Raw genomic sequence first — 23405 nt, forward strand, 5'->3', positions numbered from 1 at the left:
TTTGCTACTCTAAGCCTCCCAGACATCAATTTTACCTTTTAACCTCTCTGGTTTTACCTCTAGGATGTGGTCAAGTTCGCTACAGCAAACTTGTGTAGCTTAGTTTACTCAGCTCCCTTTGTTTATGCTCGTTTCTTTACCGTGGTAATACTCTACCTTGGATGGACTACGCTGTAGACATGAGCTGGCATCATTAAAGAACCGAGAGCGCGCCTTGCCCGTGGTGACCACAAGAGTAGACAGCCAAAACAGTTGTCTACGCACTGTTCTCGTCGGCAGCGCTGCTCCGACCGGCTCTGGCCTCCGCATTAATGTCCTACACCTCCCTCTCGACGTCTTATTCCCTCTGGACATCTGGCCCCCTCTGTTTTCTTCTATGGCGAGCCGTTCCAACGACCGAATAGTGAACTCCATGGCCATCGTTGCCTTCCTCGCTTCTGTCCTCTTCCTCCTCTCGTCTCCAAGCGCTGCTCGTCTCCGCGAGGCTCTGGCGTTGTCCGATTCCTCCTCATCGCCTTCCCGCCGCTTCCCGTGAGCCTTGGCTGTGCCTACCGACACTGCGCCGTCGTCGACGCACGGACACGTCGCCTGCCATGTGCCACCTCCTCCCCTCACCCTCGAGCTCTCCCCGTGGCTATAAATAGCCCTCCCGAGCCCCCTCGCAGTCCACAACCCTCCCCAACCACTCGCAGCTCTCCCCCTTGCCTCGGAGCTCCCCATCCCCTCCAATGGCCGAAGGCCACCGCCCAAATCGCCCTCGACCACTCCATACTTGAAGCCCTTCCCTTCCCTTTATTCCTCATGCGCGGCACCCCCAGGAGCTCATGAAGGCGCTCCTATTGTCCGTTCTATGGGGAAGCCCCACTGTCGCCACCTCTCTCATGTCGAGCTGCATCCGGGTCTCCCGAGCTATGGCGCTGACGCTGCAAGCCGCCTCGAGCCACCCTTCTGCTACCTACAGGCACGGCGTGGACTGGCAGAGCTCCAGCGTGCATCTCCCGGCCCTCTCGTGCCGCCAATCGCCGGCTCTGGCGAGAGCCGCGGCACACCTCTGCCTCGGCGTTAGGATGGAGAAGAAGAACCAGGTGGGGGAGAGAGAAGATTCCATGAGCCCTGCCTGTCATTGTCTCGGTGCTGACGTGGCGGGACCACTGAGTGGATTAAGTGGAGATGCCTCCCGCGTAGTACGCTTTCCCCTGGAGAAGGCGTATTATGTCGCGGTTGATGGAGTCTTGGACTAAGGGGTCCTCGGGCGTCCGGCCTATTATCCATGGGCCGGACTGATAGGCTATGAAGATATGAAGACCAAAGACTGAACCCGTGTCCGGATGGGACTCTCCTTGGCATGGAAGGCAAGCTTGATGAATGGATATGTAGATTCCTTTCTTTGTAACCGACCTTGTGTAACCCTAGATACTCCCGGTGTCTATATAAACCGGAGGACTTAGTCCGGATAGGAGACTCATTATCATAGCCATACAAGCTAGACCTCTAGGGTTTAGCCATTATGATCTCGGGGTATATCAACTCTTTTAATACTCATATTCATCAATATCAATCAAGCAGGACGTAGGGTATTACCTCCATAGAGAGGGCCTGAACCTGGGTAAACACCATGTCCCTTGTCTCCTGTTACCATCGACCTTAGACGCACAGTTCGGGACCCCATACCCAAGATCCGCCGGTTTTGACACCGACATTGGTGCTTTCATTGAGAGTTCCTCTGTGGCCCCTTCAATCGTCAATAATGATGCTGTCCAAGGCGAAACTTTTCTCCCCTGACAGATCTTCGTGTTCGGCGGATTCGCATTGCGGGCCAATTCGCTTGTCCATCTGGAGCAGATCGAAAGCTACGCCCCTGGCCATCAGGTCAGATTTGGGAGCTTGAACTACGTTGCAGACTGATGACCCACAAGTATAGGGGATCTATCGTAGTCCTTTCGATATGTAAGAGTGTCGAACCTAACAAGGAGCAGAAGGAAATGATAAGCGGTTTTCAACAAGGTATTCTCTGCAAGTACTAAAATAAGTGGCAACAGATAGTTTTGTAATAGGATAAATTGTAACGAGCAACAAGTAACAAAAGTAAATAAAGTGCAGCAAGGTGGCCCAATCCTTTTTTAGCAAAGGACAAGCCGGAACATACTCTTATAATAGGAAAAGCGCTCCCGAGGACACATGGGAATATCGTCAAGCTAGCTTTCATCACGATCATATGATTCGCGTTCGATAATTTGATATGTGGGTGGACCGGTGCTTATGTGATGTTCTTACTTGAACAAGCATCCCACTTATGATTAACCTCTATTGCAAGCATCCACAACTACAACAAAAGTATTAAGGTAAACCTAACCATAGCATGAAACATGTGGATCCAAATCAGCCCCTTACGAAGCAACGCATAAACTAGGGTTTAAGCTTCTGTCACTCTAGCAACCCATGATCTACTTATTACATACCAATGCCTTCCTCTAGGCCCAAATAATGGTGAAGTGTTATGTAGTCGACATTCACATAACACCAATAGAGGCTAGACAACATACATCTTATCAAAATATCAAACGAATACCAAATTCACATGACTACTCGTAGCAAGACTTCTCCCTTGTCCTCAGGAACGAATGTAATTACTCACAAAGCATATTCATGTTCATAATCAGAGGGGTAATAATATGCATATAGGATCTGAACATATGATCTTCCACCAATTAAACCAACTAGCATCAACTACAAGGAGTAATCAACACTACTAGCAACCCACTAGCACCAATCCCGGACTTTGAGACAAGAATTGGATACAAGAGATGAACTAGGGTTTGGAGATGAGATGGTGCTGGTGAAGATGTTGATGGAGATTGCCCTCTCCCGATGAGAGGAGCGTTGGTGATGACGATAGTGATCATTTCCCCCTCCGGAGGGAAGTATCCCCGGCAGAACAGCTCTGCCGAAGCTCTAGATTGGATCCGCCAAGGTTCCGCCTCGTGGCAGCGGAGTCTCGTCCCGAAAAGTTCCTCCTTATTTTTTTCTCATCGAAACACCTCATATAGGAGAAGATGGGCATCGAAGAGCCACCAGGGGGCCCACGAGGTAGGGTGGTGCTCCCTAGGGGGGTCGCGCCCCCACCCTCGTGAGAAGGGTGTGGGCCCCCTGGCCTTCATCTTTGGCGTGGATTTTTCTTTATTTCTTTTAAGACGTTCCGTGGAGTTTCAGGACTTTTGGAGTTGCGTAGAATAGGTCTCTAATATTTGCTCCTTTTCTAGCCCAAAATTCCAGCTGCCGGCATTCACCCTCCTTATGTAAAGCTTGTAAAATAAGAGAGAATAGCCATAAGTATTGTGATATAAAGTGAAATAAAAGTCCATAATGCGATAAATATCAATAAAAAAGCATGATGCAAAATGGACGTATCAACTCCCCCAAGCTTAGACCTCGCTTGTCCTCAAGCGAAAAGCTGATAACAATAAATATGTCCTCGTGTTTAGAGGTAGAGGCGTCGATAAAAATAAAATACGGACATGGAGGCATCATGATTATTCTCATAACAGCAACATATATAGATTTTGTCATATGATTACTTATGTTCAAGTGATGATCTATTCACAATCCAAAAGTATAAATCATAAACCTTATTGGGCTCCGACAAACTATAATCTCAGTCATTGAAGCAATTGCAATTTATCATAACATCGGAAAGAGTCTATGTCAGAAAGCAAGTCCACATACTCAACTATCATTTAGTCCTCCATAATTGCTAACTCTCACGCGATACTTGTGGTTACGGAATTTTAGTCCGACATCGAGAAAGATAGGGGCTTACAGTTTTGCCCCACAACCTTTTAGCGCAAGGGTAATGTCAACAATAATGGTTCATGCTCCCCTACATCCAGTTAGATATATATATATCATGTTCTTTCCAACATGCTGAGCTTGCCAAAGGATAAAATGAAAAAGAAAAGGTGAAGATCACCATGACTCTTGCATAAGGTAGAAGATAATAATAAAGGATAGGCCCTTCGCAGAGGGAAACAGAGGTTGACATGCGCTTTTATGGTTAGATGTATAAAATCTCAATGTGAAAGAACGTCACTTTATATTGCCCCTTGTGATATGAACCTTTATTATGCAGTCCGTCGCTTTTATTACTTTCACATCACAAGGGCGTATAAAGCTTATTTCTCCCACACCAATCAATCATACATATTTAAAGCAATTTTTATTGCTTTGCACCGATGACAACTTACTTGAAGGATCTTACTCAATCCATAGGTAGATATGGTGGACTCTCATGGCAAAACTGGTTTAAGGATATTTGGAAGCACAAGTAGTATTTCTACTTGGTGCTGAGAATTTGGTTAGCATGAGGGGGAAAGGCAAGATCAACAAGTTAGAGGATCCAGGACAACATACTTTATCTCAGATATAAGAAATACATAACTCATTACATTGTCTTCCTTGTCCAACATCAACTCTTTAGCATGTCATATTTTAATGAGTGCTCCCAATCATAAAAGATGTCAATGATAATATATCTATATGTGAAAACCTCTCTTTCCTTATTACTTCCTATTAATTGCAACAATGATCAATGCTATGTCTGCCAACTCCCAACAACTTTTAATCATCATACTCTTTCTATGTGAAGTCATTACTCTCAATAAGATCAATATGAAATTTCGATTTCTTTTTATTCCCTTTTTTCGTTCTTTTATTCACCCAAGATCATGGCAAAATAATCAAGCCCTTGACTCAACACTAATCTTTATTATATATAGCTCACGGACTCGATTACATAGAGAGATCATAAATCAAAACTCAAAACTAGATCATGCCATAAACTTTATTCTACTAGATCAAGATACTACTAATAGGATTGAACTAAGAAAAACAGTAAAGATAGGAGTTGTGATTGTGATACGATACCGGGGCACCTCCCCCAAGCTTGGCAATTGCCAAGGGGAGTGCCCATACCCATATACTCAGTTCTTATTGGTTGGTGAAGAAGGTGGTGGTGACGGATAATTGCACATCGAGCGTAAGAGGTCCTCCAGCTTGCAAATAATGCCCTTGAGTGCAACAATATGCTCCTTCAACAAAATATTTTCTTGTGTGAGATACTTGTTTTAAACACGAGCTAACTCAATCATCTTGAAAACTTCGATCTCAGTTGGGGTAAGAAGGTTATGATCAATTTGAAGGGTGTCTTTTGCTGCTGGAGCTTGATCCTCTGCGGCCTTCTTGATCCTTTCATCCTTGTTGACCCTTGTGGGATCTTTCCTCTTTAGATCTATCTTCATTAGCCAAGCATCGTTGTCACCATTGTTGGAGGAGGGAGACGACATGATGCCTATCCTGGAAAACCCTGACAGAAAACAGCTGGAAACAAGAACAGAGGAGGTTTGCGTGATTCAGGAGTCAAAACCTTCAGGAGAATATATAATGATTTTTTACCGACCAAAATACGTATCGTGCAAGAAAATGGAGTCTGGAAGCCACACGAGGTAGGGGGGCGCGCCCAGGGGGGTAGGGCGCGCCCACCACCCTCGTGGGGCCCTCGTGTCCTTCCCGGACTGCTACTTATTTTTCTATTTTTCTTAATATTCCAAAACGGAGAAATATTGCCTTAAAAATTGTTTTGGCGTCGGTTTACTTACCGTACCACATACCTGTTCCTTTTCGGAGTCTGAAACATTCCGGAAAGTGTCCCTTATGTATTCCTCCAGGGTTACGGTTTCAATAATATTGGTTTCAACATTTATGGGATTACCTGAGATATAATGTTTAATTCTTTAACCATTTACCACCTTCGGATTTGTGCCCTCGAAGTTGTTGATCTTTATGGCACCGGAACGATAGACCTCTTCGATAACATAGGGGCCTTCCCATTTAGAGAGAAGTTTTCCTGCAAAAAATCTTAAATGAGAGTTGTATAGCAATACATAATCACCTACATTAAACTCACGCTTTTGTATCCTTTTGTCATGCCATCTTTTAACTTTTTCTTTAAACAACTTGGCATTCTCATAAGCTTGGGTTCTCCATTCATCAAGTGAGCTAATATCAAATAACCTCTTCTCACCGGCAAGTTTAAAATCATAGTTGAGCTCTTTAATAGCCCAATATGCCTTATGTTCTAGTTCGAGAGGTAAGTGACATGCTTTTCCATAAACCATTTTATACGGAGACATACCCATAGGATTTTTATATGCAGTTCTATAAGCCCATAATGCATCATCAAGTTTCTTAGACCAATTCTTTCTAGACCTATTAACAGTCTTTTGCAAAATTAATTTGAGCTCTCTATTGCTCAACTCTACTTGACCACTAGACTGAGGGTGATAAGGAGATGCAATTCTATGATTAACGTCATATTTAGCAAGCATTTTATGGAAAGCACCATGAATAAAGTGTGAACCACCATCAGTCATTAAATATCTAGGGACTCCAAACCTCAGGAAAATAACTTCCTTAAGCATTTTAATAGAAGTGTTATGATCAGCACTACTAGTTGGAATAGCTTCTACCCACTTAGTAACGTAATCAACAGCAACTAGAATATGTGTGTATTCATTAGAGGCAGGAAAAGGTCCCATATAATCAAAGCTCCAAACATCAAACGGTTCAATTACAAGAGAATAATTCATAGGCTTTTCTTAACGTCTACTAATATTACCAATTCTTTGACATTCATCGCAAGACAAGACAAACTTACGGGCATCCTTGAAGAGAGTAGGCCAATAAAACCCAGATTGCAATACCTTATGTGTAGTTCTATCTGCAGCGTGGTGTCCTCCATAAGACTCGGAATGACACTTGTGTAGGATCTGTTCCTGTTCATGCTCAGGTACACAAAGTCTAATAACACCATATACTCCTTCTTTATAAAGATGTGGGTCATCCCAAAAGTAATGTCTCAAATCATAGAAGAACTTTTTCTTTTGTTGGTATGTGAAGCTAGCTGGTATAAATTTAGCAACAATATAATTAGCATAATCAGCATACCATGGAGTACTACGAGAAGTACTTATAACATTTAATTGTTCATCAGGAAAGCTATCATTAATAGGTAGTGGGTCATCAAGAATATTTTCTAACCTAGACAAGTTGTCTGCAACGGAGTTCTCAGCTAACTTTCTATCAACAATATTCAAATCAAATTCTTGTAGCAAGAGAATCCATCTAATAAGTCTAGGTTTAGCATCTTCCTTTTCCATAAGATATTTAATAGCAGCATGATCAGTGTGAATAGTTACTTTAGAATCAACAATATAAGATCTGAATTTATCACAAGCAAATACAACTTCTAAAAGCTCTTTTTCAGTAGTAGCATAATTTCTTTGAGCATTGTCTAGAGTCTTACTAGCATAATGGATAACATTTAATTTCTTATCAACTCTTTGCCCTAGAACATCACATACAGCATAACCACTAGCAACACACATAATTTCAAAGGGTAAATTCCAATCAGGCGGCTGAACAACAGGTGCAGAGACTAATGCTTTCTTAAGTATTTCAAATGCTTCTACACAATCATCATCAAAGACAAATGGTATATCTTTTTGCAATAAATTAGTTAGAGGCCGAGAAATTTTTGAGAAGTCCTTAATGAACCTCCTGTAAAATCCGGCGTGACCAAGGAAACTTCTTATACCTTTGATGTCCTTGGGACATGGCATCTTTTCAATAGCATCAACCTTGGCTTTATCAACTTCAATACCTCTTCCAGAAACTTTGTGCCCCAAGACAATACCTTCATTAACCATAAAGTGGCACTTTTCCCAATTCAAGACAAGATTAGTTTCTTCACATCTCTGCAAAACTCGATCAAGATTGCTCAAGCAATCGTCAAAAGAGGAACCATAGACGGAAAAGTCGTCCATGAAAACCTCACAAATCTTTTCACAAATGTTAGAGAATATAGCCATCATGCATCTTTGAAAGGTAGCAGGTGCATTACATAGACCAAAAGGCATACGTCTATAAGCAAAAGTACCAAAAGGGCATGTAAAAGTAGTCTTTGATTGATCTTTAGCCGACACAGGTATTTGAGAGAAACCATAATAACCATCTAGAAAGCAATAGTGTGTATGTTTGCATAATCTTTCTAGCATTTGATCAATAAAAGGTAAGGGGTAATGATATTTCTTAGTAGCTTTATTTAATTTACGGAAATCAATTACCATCCTATAACCTGTGATAATTCTTTGTGGAATCAATTCATCTTTATCATTAGGAACAATAGTAATATCTCCCTTCTTAGGGACACAATGGACAGGACTTACCCACTCACTATCCACAACAAGATAGATTATACCTGCCTCTAGAAGCTTTAGTATTTCTTTTCTTACCACTTCTTTCATTTTAGGATTCAGACGTCGTTGAGGATCACGAACTGGTTTGGCATCTGCCTCCAAATTTATTTTATGTTGACATAGAGTGGGACTAATGCCCTTAAGATCATCAAGAGTATATCCAATAGCAGCACGATGCTTCTTCAGAGTTTTCAATAATCTTTCTTCTTCATGCTCTGAAAGGTTAGCACTAGTAATAACAGGGTATATCTTCTTTTCATCAAGATAAGCATATTTAAGATTATCAGGCAAAGGTTTAAGCTCAAACACGGGATCACCCTTGGGTGGAGGAGGATCCCCTAGAATTTCAACAGGCAAATTGTGTTTCATAATAGGTTCCTGTTTAAAGAATGCTTCATCTATTTCCCTTCTTTCATTCATGAACATAGCATTTTCATGGTCTAGCAAATAGTGTTCTAAAGGATCAATAGGAGGTACGGCAATAGAAGCAAGACCAATAATCTCATCCTTACTAGGTAATTCTTCCTCACGATGTTGTTTACTAAATTTAGAGAAATTAAACTCATGAACCATATCATCCAAGCTAACAGTAACAACATTCTTTGTGCAATCTATGGTAGCATTGACAGTGTTTAAGAAGGGTCTACCAAATATAATGGGACAAAAGCTATCTTGTGGGGAACCAAGAACAAGAAAATCAGCGGGATATTTAGTTTTCCCACACAAGACTTAAACATCTCTAAAAATTCCCATTGCTGAAATAGTATCTCTATTGGCAAGGTTAATTGTGACATCAATATCTTCTAACTCAGCAGGTGCAATTTCATTCTTAATTTCTTCATATAATGTATGTGGTATAACACTAGCACTAGCACCCATATCACATAAGCCATGATAACAATGATCTCCTATTTTAATAGAAATAACAGGCACGCCTACCACAGGTCTATGTTTATCTTTAGCACAAGGCTTAGCAATTCTAGCAGTTTCACCTTCGAACTGAATAACATGCCCATCAATATTATCAAACAAGAGATCTTTAACAATAGAAATATTAGGTTCTACTTTAACTTGCTCAGGATGTGTATAAGTTCTAATATTGCTTTTACGAACAACAGTTGAAGCTTTAGCATGACACTTTACTCTAACAGGGAAAGGTGGTTTCTCAACATAAGAAGTAGGAACAATAGGATCATTATAAGTGACAGTCTTTTCTTCAACTTTTATAGGTGCACCTACTTTTACTTCTATGGGAGGATTATATTTAAACCACTTCTCCTTAGGGAGATCAACATAAGTAGCAAAAGATTCACAGAAAGAAGCTACTATCTCAGAGTCAAGTCCATGTTTAGTGCTAAACTTACGGAAAATATCGGTATCCATAAAAGATTTAACACAATCAAACTTAGGTGTCATACCTGACTCCTTACCTTCGTCGAGGTCCCAATCTTCAGAGTTGCGTTTAATTCTATCCAATAAATTCCATCTGAATTCAATAGTCTTCATCATAAAAGAGCCAGCACAAGAAGTATCATGTTGCGATTGTTTTCAGAAAGCCGAGCATAAAAACTTTGCATAATTATTTCTCTCTGGAGCTCATGATTGGGGCCTGAATATAACATTGATTTAAGCCTCCCCCAAGCTTGAGCGATGCTTTCTCCTTCGCGAGGCAAGAAATTATATATATAATTGCCATCACGATGAACAAGATGCATAGGGTAATACTTTTGATGAAATTCCAACTTCATTCTTTTATAGTCCCAAGATCTCATATATCACATTGCCTATACCATACCAATGCGTGAACCTTCAAAGAAAAAGGGTAGACCTTCTTATTAGCAACATCATCGGGTATACCTACAAGCTTAAATAATCCACAAACTTAATCCACATATATTAAGTGCTCATCAGGATGCTTTGTTCCATCTCCTGTAAAAGGATCGGCTAGCAGCTTTTCTATCATACCCGAAGGATACTCATAAGGAATTTCATTTTCAATAGGTTAAGTAGGTTGAGGAGCAACTCTTTGCTCTACGGGACGGGGTGAAGATACCCCGAACAAGCCCCTCAGAGAATTACTTTCCATAGTAACAAGTGATAGTAAATTTCAGCACACTATATAAATTTTTCCTTACCAAATTCCACCTACCAAAGGCGCTACACTCCCCGGCAACGGCGCCAGAAAAGAGTCTTGATGACCCACAAGTATAGGGGATCTATCATAGTCCTTTCGATAAGTAAGAGTGTTGAACCCAACGAGGAGCAGAAGGAAATGATATGCGGTTTTCAGCAAGGTATTCTCTGCAAGTACTGAATTAAGTGGGAACAGATAGTTTTGTAATAGGATAAATTGTAACGAGCAACAAGTAACAAAAGTAAAAAAAGTGCAGCAAGGTGGCCCAATCCTTTTGTAGAAAAGGACAAGCCGGAACAAACTCTTATAATAGGAAAAGCGCTCCCGAGGACACATGGGAATATCGTCATGCTAGCTATCATCACGATCATATGATTCGCGTTCGATACTTTGATAATTTGATATGTGGGTGGACCGGTGCTTGGGTGTTGTTCTTACTTGAACAAGCATCCCACTTATGATTAACCTCTATTGCAAGCATCCGCAACCACAACAAAAGTATTAAGGTAAACCTAACCATATCATGAAACATGTGGATCCAAATCAGCCCCTTACGAAGCAACGCATAAACTAGGGTTTAAGCTTCTGTCACTCTAGCAACCCATCATCTACTTATTACTTCCCAATGCCTTCCTCTAGGCCCAAATAATGGTGAAGTGTTATGTAGTTGATGTTCACATAACACCACTAGAGGGTAGACAACATACATCTTATCAAAATATCAAACGAATACCAAATTCACATGACTACTCATAGCAAGACTTCTGCCTTGTCCTCAGGAACGAACATAATTACTCACATAGCATATTCATGTTCATAATTAGAGGGGTAATAATATGCATATAGGATCTGAACATATGATCTTCCACCAATTAAACCAACTAGCATCAACTACAAGGAGTAATCAACACTACTAGCAACCCACTAGCACCAAATCCGGACTTTGAGACAAGAATTGGATACAAGAGATCAACTAGGGTTTGGAGATGAGATGGTTCTGGTGAAGATGTTGATGGAGATTGCCCTCTCCCAATGAGAGGAGCGTTGGTGATGACGATGGTGATGATTTCCCCTCCGGGAGGGAAGTATCCCCGGCAGAGCAGCTCTCCCGGAGCTCGAGATTGGATCCGCCAAGGTTCCGCCTCGTGGCGGCGGAGTCTCGTCCCGAAAAGTTCCTCCTTATTTTTTTCTCATCGAAAGACCTCATATAGGAGAAGATGGGCATCGGAGAGCCACCAGGGGGCCCACGAGGTAGGGGGGCGCGCCCTAGGGGGGGCACCCCCCACCCTCATGAGAAGGGTGTGGGCCCCCTGGTCTTCATCTTTGGCGTGTATTTTTCTTTATTTCTTTTAAGACGTTCCGTGGAGTTTCAGGACTTTTGGAGTTGCGCATAATAGGTCTCTAATATTTTCTCCTTTTCCAGCCCAGAATTCCAGCTGCCGGCATTGTCCCTCCTTATGTAAACCTTGTAAAATAAGAGATAATAGCCATAAGTATTGTGATATAAAGTGAAATAACAGTCCATAATGCGATAAATATCGATATAAAAGCATGATGCAAAATGGACGTATCACGGACATCCGTGTAGAGTTGATCTTCGTCGGATTCAAGACCGCGGTAGCCGCTCCCGGTCACCCCAATGATCATGACCTAAATCTGTTGTTAGAGCGCTTCTAGGAGATAGCTCCTATAACCGCTCTGGCCTTAGAACCGGGGTAGACTGCGCCATCCGAGGACGGGAGGATCAACCCCACCACGGAGGCCACAGATCCCACGGTGTTGGAGCCGCACATAGACTTAACCCCTCACGACGTCTTTGTCACCGGAACAACGAAGTCGTCTCCAAACGTAAGTTTCGAACCACGTGAGCCCATGGACGGCGAGCTTGATCGTTTATCGATCTTCGAATTCAGTGCCGCAGACATCTTCTAGCACTCGCCCTTGGGTGATGTGCTAAATTCCTTAAAGAACCTGTCCTTGGCGAAGGACTCACAACCGAACGATATCCGGCTTGAACCAGGGGCTGGTGGCGGAGAATTTTGCTTCCCACCCACCACTCACTTCATAGCCACGGTCCAGGATTCGACCGATACACTTGATTACGACTCCGAGAACATTGACAGTATGGATGACGATGCCGAAGAGAGAGAAGACCCCGTTGATACAGCTACTAACCAAGATGAACGGGAAGATGGGCAGGTTAGCCCTGGTAAACAGGCCACGTACGAAGATTCGGAGGATGACAATTACATTCCGCTCTCTGAGGATGAGGTGAGCCTCGGCACCGAGGATTTCATTGTGCCTGAGGAACCTCTTGAGCAGGAGCGCTTCAAGCGCCAACTAACAACCACTGCAAGGAGCCTGAAAAAGAAGAAGCAGCAACTTCAAGTTGACTAAGATCTGCTCAATGATAGATGGATCGAAGTCCTAGCCGCCGAAGAATACAGCCTTAGTGGCCCAGCCAAAAGCTACCCGAAGAGTAGATTGCTACCCCAGGGCGACGACAGGGTGCTCGAGCCCGTGCCATTAAAGCACAGAGCGTCAGGTCGACCACAACTTGGTCCGGGTAAAGTGGCAACTCAAGCTGAACACCAGACCGCCCCACCTCACCGTAAAGGCAAGAACAAAACAGCTCAGGGTTGTGCACATGACCGTCAACATGACCTGGGTAGCAGAGCAAGACACCCAAGAGCGACCTATGGATCGCGAGGACATACCTCGACACGCGACGATGACCACCTATTCGAACGTGACAAACCTAGCCACGCCCGGGCCGAAAACCGCAAATGAACTCCATCGGAGGTACATCACAGTGTGGCCCAACATAGAGGCGCCGCACACCCTCTTTGCTTCACAAACGAAGTAATGGAGCATCAATTCCCAGACGGGTTCAAACCTATGAATATTGAATCATACGATGGAACAACGGATCCCACGGTATGGATCGAGGACTTCCTCCTCCATATCCACATGGCCCATGCGGATGACCTTCATTTCATCAAATACCTACCACTAAAACTCAAAGGACCAGCTCGGTACTAGTTAAACAGTCTGCCGGAAAATTCTATTGGCAGTTGGGAAGATTTGGAAGACGCCTTTCTCGACACCTTCCAAGGAACATATGTCCGGCCACCGGACGCCGATGACTTAAGTCACATTGTCCAGCAGCCCGGAGAGTCATCTAGGCAGCTCTGGACCAGGTCCTTAGTTAAAAAGAACCAAATCATCGACTGTCCGGACGCGGATGCCCTTGCGGCCTTCAAACACAGTGTCCGGGATGAATGGCTTACACGCCACCTTGGTCGAGAAGGACCTAGATCCATGACAGCCCTTACCGCTCTAATGACCCTCTTTTGCGCGGGAGGAGACAGCTGGCTCGCTCGTAGAAGCAATAGCACCAGTGACTCAGGCACTTCTGAAATCCGAGATGGCAACGGCAAGCCACGGCAAAGCAAACACAACAGTCGCAATGATAATGAAAGATCACACGACATAGCGGTCAACGCCGGATTCAGCAATCCCAAGCCCGGTCAACGAAAAAAGCCATTCAGGGCGAACAGAGACGGACCATCCAACCTAGACAGGACACTAGACCGACCCAGCCAGATTCACGACCACCCCAATAAACCAGCTAATCATACCAACAGAAACTGTTGGGTCCTCAAGAAGGCCGGCAAGCTCAACGCCAAACACAAGGGAAGGGGGCCGCCAGGCAACAGGGATGATGGAGCGGTTCACTAGCCAAATGCCGGGGGCCAGAAGCAATTTCCCCCCGAAGATCGATCAAATCCGGAGCAGAAATAGCAGTTCGGCTTCCGTTGTCCATCTCATATACCCGTTAAAACTATACCGCACATACATAACTACGCACTTAAGATACCAAGGGCATTGGTGGAAGCATAATACAGACAAGTCTGCAAGCACTCCGGTAACATTTTTATCTACTTTCAATTTTCTTTCTTCATTAACTCTTAAAAATAGGTGGCGCAAAGGAGAAACATCAAAAACCGACTCTATCGAAGTTCCGATCCGTACAATCACCTACGGGGCTACTTCCTTCAAGGATTCCCCTCGCCGAGGATAGGCGGCGCAGACGTGCGACAGGAGGTCCAAAATAACTTTTTGTAGACCGCACTCTTTTTCGAGCCTGTAACATGCCTTTTTCCTCTGCCTTCGACCTAGGGCATATCAAATAGCCGGGGTCATGGCCTTTATATATATCAAGTAATCTTTGGCATATTGCTCAGGTCCTAGTTCACATTACAAGTATTAATTATCCGCATCTTTCCGCAATTGAATACCCCTCCTATGGTTGTTTCACAGATATTACCTGGCTTAAACTTGCCAGGGGATCGGTATGGGAACAATTGAGTTGCCAACAAAGTCCGAACAGCTTTTGCAGCATACCTCGGCGTCGCAAGTTTGGCCTTATATGCATCAGCTCCGAATCATGTCTTGGGTCAATAGTTGGGTTGCCCGGCTCCTGTGCTTGCTATCCTACGTTCCGCTCCATCGGCTAGGGTAGTAAAGGGAGAACTACTGCGATTGTTCTTGCGGTTCACCTGGATCAGCACCTCAGTAGAGAAAGCTGAAAACTGAATGTCATGATGTGGCGAGAGCTGGTCAACCACTTGATGACTTATCGGAATATCTAGCGATTCCTCTGTGTCACACGAAGGACCTCTTTTCAGTCAAATATGTACATGCATCATATGAATAAGCGGCATACATACCAGGGGCTATGTCGTAGACCCACCGTAAAACTCCTATGGCTAAGTGAAACTGTTAACGCCCTATAGTCTGGTTGCCTGGTTCGCCGCATTGACACCTCCTTCATGGACCAAGACGTTGGGTCAAGAGTGATCAAATGCTTTTCCGAACAACCCCGTACTTCCTACGAGGAGGCTGAAGCTGACGAATGGAAAACTTTCAGATTATATTAAAACGGCCGCACAGGTGGAACACAAACTTTTGAGCATTATATAAAAAACAGATTAACTATAAAATTGTCTCATACAATTCTCATACACCTCACTCGAACATTATGTCTTTCGAGCACTGACCCTCTATCACGCAGGTAGCCACTAGGACGTCTTCAAAATAATGCTCTGGTTCGTGGTGGTCATTGCCCTGAGGTGCACTCTTCACCGCAACATCGATGGGCTTTATCTTCCCCCAGAATGTCTTGACTCGGGCAAAGGCCATCCATGCACCCTCGATGCACACCAACCGCTTCATAGTGTCGATACATGGCACCGTGTCAACAAGTCGTTGCACCAAGCCAAAGTAACTATTCGGAACAGGCTCAGTTGGCCATAACCGGGTTATGACGTTCTTCATGGTAGCGCCGGATATCCTATGAAGCTCGGCCCACTGGGACATCTGCTCATTTAGCAACAGGGGGCGCTTCGACGCGCTGAATTGTGACCAGAAAAGCTTCTACGTTGCATACCCCTCTCGTGCCTAGTAAAACTGCGCCGGATCGGAAGAACTCTTCGGCAAGTCTAAAAACTCATCCGAAGAACTCCACAATTGGTTAAGCTGAGCATAGTTCGGATCCCCTAACTTACTCTGTAGCAAAAATGGCTCACCAGCCGCAATCTCCCTAGCTTGCCGGATCTCCTCACGGGCGGCTCTGGATTCAGACCGCGCTTCTCTCGCCTCTCATAAAGCCTTGTCAACTTTAGCCGTTTTGGCTTCATTCTTCTTCTCAAGGTGTTCACAGCGGCTAGCAGCACTTTTTAGTTTGAGCGCCATCGTGGATATCTTCTCCTCGTCTTGACACCGAGCAGCTCGTTCGGCTTTTAACTCAGCCGATGCCTTTTCGGCAGCCGCATTACTACGCCGGGCTGGCTCCTTAGCCCAGGCCAGCTCTGCCTGAAGAATTTCAACGGCGACAGCACCATCTGCAGCCATGCATATTACAGTATATAAATTTTAGCATTATGCTTATATCACATAAATGTATGTGAAGGGACTGCCCCGAATACATACCTTGCGATTCGTCAAGACGCATGTTGATTAACGCAATGTCATCCCCGGCCATATCAAGCTTCCGTTGCAGCTCGGCAATATACGTAGTTTGGGAAGTAGCCAGGGGGAAGCAGCCTGTGTTCAAGTTAATTAGATTAGTCCTTGAAAGTTCTTCCCGATCCTCCGTTCGCCTCCCATGGGAAGCTAACCCGAGTCTCAGGGGCTACTATCTATACACAGATGTATTTTGTGAATAAAACACAATTGCACATATTATAGTACAAACCTCGAAGCCTCTTAGTAGGCTCGCAAAGGCCTCATCCAATCCGCTCTTCGTGTTAGGAGGCACCAAGAACAATGTTCTCATCACAAGAAAATTGGAACGATCCCGAGATACCCGCGTGATCCTATTTTTCTGTGAAAATGAGGAGAGGAAAGTCAAAACATCTACGAAGGGGGCTGAGGAGTAAAAAGAATCCTACTCTCCGATATATATAATCCTAAGAGTCAAAATAGTTTTATTCTACACTCAACAACGTCACCGATTCAATCAAGCAGGGGGCTCCTAAGTCGGGGATGGCTACCAACTTGTAATGCCCAAGATGCGGCTATATCTTCCACGTGTCAAGGCATGACTTAGAGGCATAACCGCATTTTGGTTTTGTAAGCAAGAAGGGTCATCTTCACACAATCCCAAGTAATGTACAAGGAAGTAAATAGTTGGCTTACAATCGCCACGTGACACAAAGATCAAATAATTCATACATCATTTAGAGTACACACATAGTCCGACTACGGACGGATCCAAATGAAAAGAAGACAACCCCAAATGCTAAATCCCTATCGCCCCAACTGGGCACCACTACTGATCATCTGGAAGGGAAACGTAGTAACGGCCAAGGTCTTCGTCGAACTCCCACTTGAGCTCGGTGGCATCACCTGCACTAGTATCATCAGAACCTGCAACTGTGTTGGTAGTATCTGTGAGTCACGAGGACTCAGCAATCTCAAAACCCATGAGATCAAGAGTATTTAAGCTTATAGGTAGGATGTGGTTATGAGGTGGAGTTGTAGCAAGCACTAAGGAAATATGGTGGATAACTTACGAGTACAAGAGTAAGATGAGAAACTACACAACAGACGTAGAGCTAGAAGTAATCAAGAAGTGATCCTGAACTACTTACGTTCATACATAACCAAATTGTGTTCACTTCCCAGACTCCGTCAAAAAGAGACCATCACGGCTACACACGTGGTTGATGCATTTTAATTAAGTCAAGTGTCGAGTTCTCTACAACCGCATATTAACAAATTCCCATCTGCCACATAACCGTGGGCACAGCTCTCGAAAGTTTATACCCTGCAGGGGTGTCCCAACTTAGCCCATCACAAGCTCTCACGATCAATGAAGGATATTTCTTCTCCAGGAATAAACCGATCAGTCTCGGAATTCCGGTTACAAGACATTTCAACAATGGTAAAACAAGACGAGCAAGACCGCCCAATGTGCCAACAAATCCTGATAGGAGTCGCATGTATCTCGTTCTCGGGGCACACCAAATGGCACAAGCTACGAGTAAAACCAACCCTCGAGCTGTTGTGTCCCAGCTATCGACCACTCCTTATGCAATTCTCACATTTATTGACTATATAGGTTGACAATGGTGTGGGACCGTGATGTCAATAAACCAGGAGGAAGCAAAAAAAATATAGTTGTATGTACTAATAAGGAGGCACTTGCGTACGTGTGGCTATGGCCCTAGTGGGATCCACTATCATCCTCTCCAATTAAAGTCATCTCCTGATTCCTCATATTTGTTGACCATGTTGACAATGCAAGACGGTGGCGCCATGGCGAGCGCAACAACTCGAAGGACGACGGAGAGGGCCTCGCGAGCCCTATGGATGGTCTGATACAGCGCCCACTACTCATTCAGGAAGCCAGGATCAGAGGGCCACATGTCCGCGACAGCATTGTCGTTCGCTTGTTCGTCGGCGATTCGTCCTTCCGCGAGCCGGTGCTTGTTGAGGAGATGAAGGTTGCAGCACCGGTCCACCTGCGCTGGTAGTTCTTCTGCCATTAGAGCGTTGAAGTGCGGCCGCACTTGGTCTATGGTGAACACGACATGAACCAGCTTGGGCGGTGGTGCCGGGTCCTGGTCAGAAGCAACGTCCATTGTCTGATTGTCGTCGCTCAGCTCGACGAGTGAGCTCATGAGCCAGCATGTCCAGCTGTTGGACCGGACCGCTGCCAAGTACGAGTCTGACCGCCCTGGCCCACCCAGACCGCCTCCCTCGCCCGTGCGCGATATCTTCCCAAAAGGGTCAGCGCTGCTTCCCAGTGCATAGGATTGCTCCGTGTTCAAACGACACAAGTGGCATCTGTCCGTCCGTCTGCCACTCCGGTTGCTAAGGCAGCTACTCCGGCGCCACCCGTCTGTCCCTCTGCCGCCCACCATTGCTATATAAACTGCTGCGCCGACCATAGCCGTAGTCATCCGCCTCCATTCCCTTTCTCCTGTCCACACCAATACTTCCCACCATGGCTTCCTTGTGCTCCATCGCTCTTTGGAACGGTCTGACTACAGACAACAAGGAGATGGTAGCCATTGCTGCCGACTGGCTGGCCGGCAGGTAGCCGGAGGACGACGGCGACCCAATGCAGAACATGGTAGTCGATGATCTGGCGCCAAGCCCCTCCTTTGGGCCATCCTCGCCGGTGCACTGCACAATGACCATCGGCGAGGCCCTTGCCCCATGCATGGACACTATGAGGCAGAAGCGTCAGGAGCAGTTCCGAGAGGCGTAGGCCGACAACGCCTACAACCACCATCTCCTCCAGGAGCACCTGCAGGCAGAGGAACAGATCACCGTGGAGCAGGCGGAGCAGGAGGCACTAGTCGAGTCATACCACTCTTCCTGCGAGAGTCGCCTCGCGCGCTGGTGGGACCGCATGCGGGTGGCGGAGGTTGGTGCCGCCTGCAAAGAGGACGATCAAGCGGGCGAGGCATTGTTTGGCGAGACTGATGATGAGGCGGAGGACAATGCCAGTTCCGCTAAGGCACTGCCCTACCTTTGCCTGCTTCAGCGAGGCCCTGCTCCACGGAGGCCCCGCCTCACCAACAATGAGGCAAAGGACACCGCCAGCTCTGCCGAGCCACCCCCCCCTCCGCCACCGAGGCAGAGGACTTCATGGGCTTTGGCGAGGCCCTCCTCCACCGAGGCCCTAACTTGCCAACAACGAGGCAGAGGACATCGCTGGCTCCGCTCTGCCGGCAACAAGGGGGAGGATTTCCCTCACTTTGTCGAGGCACCGCCCTGCCAGCAACGAGACAGAGGACATCGCCAGCTCCGTCGAAGCCCCGCCCCGCAGCCAGCAGGTCGAGCCACACAGAAAACGACGAGGAATAGAACATGATAGGTCGCCACCTCTCAGGTCCAAGTAAGGCCACCGGTGCTACCCTCCGATTGAAGCCAAGCGTGGTAGGCTGACCATTGATGGTCGATTTAGCTTCTTGGTGGCGACGTGGAGTCAGAGAGCTGTGATGGAGAAGGACGCTGCTTCATTGACTTAACTGGAGGTGAAGTTGGGTCACCAACATGCGGGCCCAGCTGGCATCTGCCCACATGCCAGTCACCCAACTGCAACTGCAGTTAAGTCACTAAAGCTTCTGTTCGGATCAGCCTGACATGGGTGGGTAGCTTTGGTTAATTAACTAAACCTCCAGTGCACCCCTTTTAAGTTGAAGAATGTATGACATGTAATGAAATCCGGCATGTTTGTGTGAAATCCGGCCGTGTATGAAAGAATTTAGTTCGAATTCTTGTATCACTGGCATTGGATGAACATGCAAAACAATTCGTACTATCATTATTCCCAGGGTGATCGCCTCCTTTGCAGCATGTCGGTGGGAACAACACCTATGGGGTCACTGGGATCCCTTCTACGATTGGCGAGTGCGAGGTTGTGCAAAGAGCGGGTCTGACAGGAAGCACACGGATCGTTTACCCAGGTTCGGGCCGCGAAGATGCGTAATACCCTAGTCCTGCTTTGGTGGATGTATTTGAGTGTGTTCTTGTGTTCTTGGGCTAGCTACGGGGTGCAACTTGCCCAAAAGAGCCGGATCCCTCTCCTGGCCGCCTCGGGCCTCCTTTTATACAAAAAAGGGGTTGCCACAGTGGCACACAGGAGGTGGAAGGGTCTACAGTCGACAAGCCTATCCTCTTGGACCGTCAGACAAACGCATTTAATGCGTTGCCAACGTGACTTTATCGGGGACGCCAGGGACGCATGTCCCAGCTGTCGCCGCCTCGCCTGGCCTCGACACACGTCTGAACTGATGAGGCATCGTGGCGCCACGTTGGCTGGCTGCTGGGCTTGCACGGTAGTGGAGCCTTCATGAAGGGTCGCATGCCGCCACGCAGATGCCTGCTGAGTCAGTGTAGAGGCCGCCTGTCGCCATGCAGGTGCCTTCCCTGCTGGTTGAGCTAGCAGCTGCTTGGGGACGGTGGTGGAGTCTTGGCTAGAGCAGGCCTGGTAGTGGCCCTGCTGATGCTCTTGGCAAGGGTCTTGCCGGGGGCCCAGCAAGGGCCTTGCCGTGGCGTTGTAGTCGTCCCCGGCAAGGGTCTTGCCGGTGGTCTTGTGGATTTCCTTGTCTAGGATACAGCCGAGGGTCGCCGTCTTCTGGTCCTCATATGATCTCATATGATTTTCATGCCACCACAGATGCGCCTCCCGAGCCCCGGTTCCAACGTAGTTGGTTGGGTTGGAGCCTGCGAGATCAAGGTTAGCCCACTCTGCTGGCATTGGGAAAGTTGCCCTGGCAAGGCTCTTGCCGGGGCTGCGGAGGCTACCTCGGCAAGGATCTTGCCGAGGGAGTCCACCTCACCCTATTGCTCTCCTGCATTTCTGGTCTTGGCGTTGCCTTGGTTGCCTCGCACTTCGGCTTCTCTTCGGCTTCCCTCCTCTGCCCTGCTAAGTGTGGCTATGGCGCGCGGCTCTGGCTGCCCGTGCACAAGTAAAGGGGTCAAAATGAGAGACCCTACTTTTGTACACCGATAGGAGCCCCCGGGCCTGAGCCACACATAAGCGTGCCGCGTTGTTGGGCAGGCCCAGAACGGTGTGTGGGCAGGTGGGGTGGATTTTACCACAGTAACATCTCGTCCGCTGCGCTTCCCATGACTTGCATTGAACGCGCGAAGTGGGGGGTTGTGCGTGACGTGGGGGTCATGTGTGGGGTGGTTTTCCGCACGCATGCATCACATCATGGTAAAGAGGCGGCCCACGCCTTCCCCGTAAAAAGGAAACGGCCGCGGGCACGCTGCTCATTTACCCCCTGTGTCTTCTCCAATCTCCGAGCCGCCAGTCCTTCCTTCTTCCTTCTCAAGCCCCTGCTATTTCTTGCCACCGCTGTGTTTTTGCTGCCCTTTCCCTTCCACCGTTCGCAGCCACCATGGCACCCAAGACTAGCAAGGGCAAGGGAGTGGCCAAGAACGCCGGAGGGGCGGAGCCGCCGGAGAATGAGTTGGCGGCGCGATGGACGGAGCTCGCCTACTTTCCATCGACGGTCGACGTGGCCCACATCCGGGACAACTTCAGGCCGCTGTGGGGGGTCAAGATGGGGGTAGAAATGAAGGGCCATCCCGCCACATGCGTCATCCCTGCCTACTGTGGCAAAGCCGCCCCAAATCGGTACCTGTTCTTCGTCGATTACTTCTGCTACGGCCTCTGCCCCCCCTTCTCCGATTTCTTCAGCGGCATAATGCATACCTTCGGCTTCCACCTCCTGGATTTCACCCCAAATTCCGTGGTGTGCATGGCTCTTTTCGCCCACCTCTGCGAGGTCTTCGCCGGAGTGCATCCTAACACGGCGCTCTTCCGCCACTACTTCTTCCCTCGGATCCAGCAAGGAGGTGCCATCTTCGGTTGTGTCACCTCGATCCCAAGGCCCAAGGGGACATACCCGGAGGGCGCTCAGAAGGAGAGGTGGGAGGAGTGGCGGGGCCGGTGGTGCTCGATTGAAGAGGAGGATCCACAAGAGTTCTGTCGGTTCGCCTTGCGCCGCTGGTTCATGGTAATGACTGGAGCAGTGTCGATGTTGTCGACGCAAATCTCACGGTCGCCACCACCAGAATTCTTCGCCTCACCGAGGCTGGGCTCACCCTTGAGATGATCAGGGCGTATTTCATCTGCCGCCGAAACGCTCCACTTCATAGCAACGGTAGGCCGGCCTGGTTCTTCACGAACACGGCGGACATCATGCGACTCCGCCCCGGCCTCGACCACAACTTCACCATGTCGGCGCACGTTCACTTCTGCCAGCGGCTCTTCCAGCTCGACGTGGACCATGACCGCAAGTCTGAGAGGTCCGGCAAGGCTGCGAAGGCCGGCAAGGTCGCCAAGGGGCCCTTGTTTGGGTTGCCGGTATGGGTGGTCCCGCAGAGCAATAACTCACGCCGAAGCAACATCATCGCCATGATGCCAGAGTTCAACGCGCACGGCCTCGTCCCGAATTCGGCCGAGCCGCCAGAGGATCAAGTGCAGGAGTTTTTTGACACCCTGGGGGAGAAGTACATCTGCGAGGAGCCGTAGCTCATCCAGGACACCACCCAGGCGGAGCTGGACTACATCACCGCCAGGGCGGCGGAGGCGCAGCTCACCAGGGAGGCCGACAGCGCCGGCGGCGTGGATGACAAAACCGCGGAGGCCGTAGAGGAGAAGGAGCTCACCTAGTGGGCGGAGTCCGCTGGGGAGGCCAGCAGCGCCAGCACCGGGGCTCCTCTTATTGGAGACGACGACGACGAGCTGTCCGAGGGGAAGGCTGAAGCTGTCGAGCCCCCAGCCACGGGGTAAGGGCGAGTCCTGCGACGGGCTAGCTCCGGCGAGCTAGTTCAGCCAGGTAGGGCAATGCCACCTTGAGATGTCCGCATGCCAAACGAGGGCCACGGCGACGAAGAAATTGGTGAAGGCTGCGGTGGCGAAGAAGAAA

Source organism: Triticum urartu, chromosome 6A (genome assembly GCF_056163025.1).
Source record: "Triticum urartu cultivar PI428250 chromosome 6A, HENAU_Tu73, whole genome shotgun sequence".
Lineage (NCBI taxonomy): Eukaryota > Viridiplantae > Streptophyta > Magnoliopsida > Poales > Poaceae > Triticum > Triticum urartu.